Genomic DNA, 3,071 nt, shown 5'->3' with positions numbered 1-3,071 from the left:
AAAGGTTGATTGCTCAAATTATATTTGTGCAAAGTGTAGGAAATCAATATTGCGGTTTGTARGAAATATTTTTATAAACTCAATCTAGTGAACAGCATAATTTTTAAATTATTTAATTAAAGCTGGTAAGCTTCAAATATACTTAGCAAAGTTTCTTTTAATGATATTATTTAAAGACTTGCGTAAGTGTGTTTCCTAAACACATGCAAATAAAAAATTTTACTTAATTTGCAGTTTTAATGATTTAAATTAATTTTGTATTACTTTTGGTRAAAGTGATTCTYTGAATGCGTCGCATAACATCGATGTCAAGTTCTATGCATCTTCTGCTGGTTTGTGAGGTTATTTTTGATCAAACCTCGCAAGAAAAAAGAACAAATCACTCACCACATTAGTTGAAAAGGACTTTGCAAAAACAAACAAGATAAAATAAAGAAATGGACAAAAATGAAAAGTAAATAGTTTTGAAAATTTATTAAATTTGGGACAAAAAAATAGTTTAAAATACTTTTAAGATTTCAAAATGTGAAAGAATAACTTAGGAGCAGCCATTACTATAAAATATTGTCCAATTTTTTTAACATAAATATGTATATTTCTTTTTTTCGCACTCGGAAGCAAGTAAAATGTACAACTGTATTGTAATARGCAAATACTTACATATATTATATTTATAATAGATAACGCCTTGGAACACTTCCTCCATTTTATCTATACAAAATAATTCCAAATTTCTTTAAAAATATTTAAATTAATAAAACAAACACAACCGATTTTGCATTGTGAGGTTTGCTTTCAGACATCACAAATTTGTGAAGAAATTGTGCTTCTGAAATCACCTCAGCATACGRAAAAGGATGGTGAATTTTGTGTGGGCACTTGAATATTTTCCCACTCTCCATTGTGTTCACACTCGGTTAATCAATTAATGGAATTTACGTTCATCCCTCAATATGTATAATTAATTGTTATGGAACATGAAAACGGGACAAAATCGGATTTCTTTGGCTCGGCGACATGAAGGTACCCCTGGAAAGAGGAAGTCTTTCCTTTTTAAAAAATTAAAAACGCACAGTTTACGAGATATCCGACTTTAAATTTCAAAACGTCCAAAAATTTCTACATTTAAACATGCTATTGCACTATATTTAACACACTTTACCCACATTTTTCATTTAAAAATCATTAAATTAAACAAATTCACATCTTACTTACTTTTTACACTCGTAATTGACATCATTTATGTGCTAACAAAATTTCACTTTCTTTATTATATGTATTTGGCTAAATGAGCACCTGACCCCCTCCTTAAATAATATCACTACACCGGACACATACACACCACAACTCAACGCATCATCATCTACACCACACCTTTCACACCACAACCGAGGACATCAAACACAATCTGGCGGACGGCGCCCAACTCTTTTTCTCGATCGATCATTTTTTCGAACGTTATCGCGGTCAATCGCATTAAAGGTGAGTGTCGGGAATTTATTCTTTTAACAGATTTTACATGGTCCTTGGAGCCGTAACGGACGGCACTAGTGTTGACAAAATAATTACGGTCCCCCGTTAATAAAATAATCAGGGTCTCGCGGTCGCGCAAAGTTATAAATTAAATGCATGTAACCGGTGAAAAAACGTAAAAAAAGGAGGAAAGTGTGGTGAAAAATTTTTTTTTTTAATTTATTGATATACACGTACAGTATACATATATATGTATACAAGTGAAAAGTGATACTGGAGTGGCTGATGTGACCGAAAACATAACAAAAAAATAAGTGTCTGCATATTCAATAAAGTCATAGTCAGTGCAGTGAAATACCGTGGAAAACAACACACAAACGAAACAAGACAGGCCACAAGGAAATCACAACAACACCCACCAGCACAAGGATTGGCACATACACAGACACTCATATTTTCCCCAAAAGCCCCTGGCGGAAATCAAAGTGAGTTGTAGCGTTCCTTTCACTTGTTATTTATTAAATTCATATACATAGTATGTATAATTTAAAATCTAAAACTTAAATTTACGGTTCAGACCAAAATTCTGAAAGAAAAATAAGTGAAAATCGTTACCAAACTGTTTTCGGTATTCGGTTTATTTTCCGGTAAAAACCGAAAAACCACTAACAAAGCAGTTTGGTACTGTATATAACGGATTAGTGATTGCCGGTAAATGCTTACCATTGTGTTATAACACAAAGCTATCCCGAAAAAAAAAAATATATATATATACAACAATTCAAGTATTTACTTGCAAAATTTCCAGCAAGACCGCTTATAATCAATCAAGTATATGCAGGATTGCTTAAAAGAAGCTACGTCAATTACAAGCAAAAACAAAAAAAAAAATACATATGTGCGAACTACGTTTTATACCATACATACATACATAATTAACAGTTCTAATAACATACAAAGAGCATAACTTGCTCACTTAAATATACATATGAATGTGTACATTCATATTTAATATTACAAGATTATTAAATTCTCTTTTTTGGCGGCTTCTTATCTCTGCGAACATATGTATGTATATACGTACACTTGTATAAGCGGCTCGATTATAAATATATATATATGTACATRAAACCGAGTGAACTTGAGAAAATTACCTGCGGTCGGTTAATTCTCTTTTCGTGGTTTTCTTCCTATAACACATATACATATATATATACATGCGTATACATATAGTATATATGCGCAAAAGGGCGCACATAAATATATTCAATATATACTGGCACAATCGACATTGGGTACAAATTATATAACAATAAATACATATAACAGARAAGGATTTTTGTAACATATAAAATTTGTACAAAAGTGTATTGCGACATATGTAGATACGCTAATTGCTTCAAAGTCCACATTGGCACATGCTCCTCGATACCCCTTGGATTTTGATTAACAAAAGCAAGCAGGATTGCGTATTCAATATATTCAAGGTCCACATTGGCATATTCCCGCAATAACCCTTGATTTTTGATCAACAAAACGAGCAGGATTGTGCAAAAAACCAAAGCGTAATACATATGTACATACCTACATGCATATGT

The sequence above is a fragment of the Bactrocera latifrons genome, unplaced genomic scaffold, assembly GCF_001853355.1.
Source record: "Bactrocera latifrons isolate USDA-ARS-PBARC rearing strain unplaced genomic scaffold, ASM185335v1 scaffold_1261, whole genome shotgun sequence".
Classification (NCBI taxonomy): domain Eukaryota; kingdom Metazoa; phylum Arthropoda; class Insecta; order Diptera; family Tephritidae; genus Bactrocera; species Bactrocera latifrons.
This window is presented reverse-complemented; position numbering follows the sequence as displayed.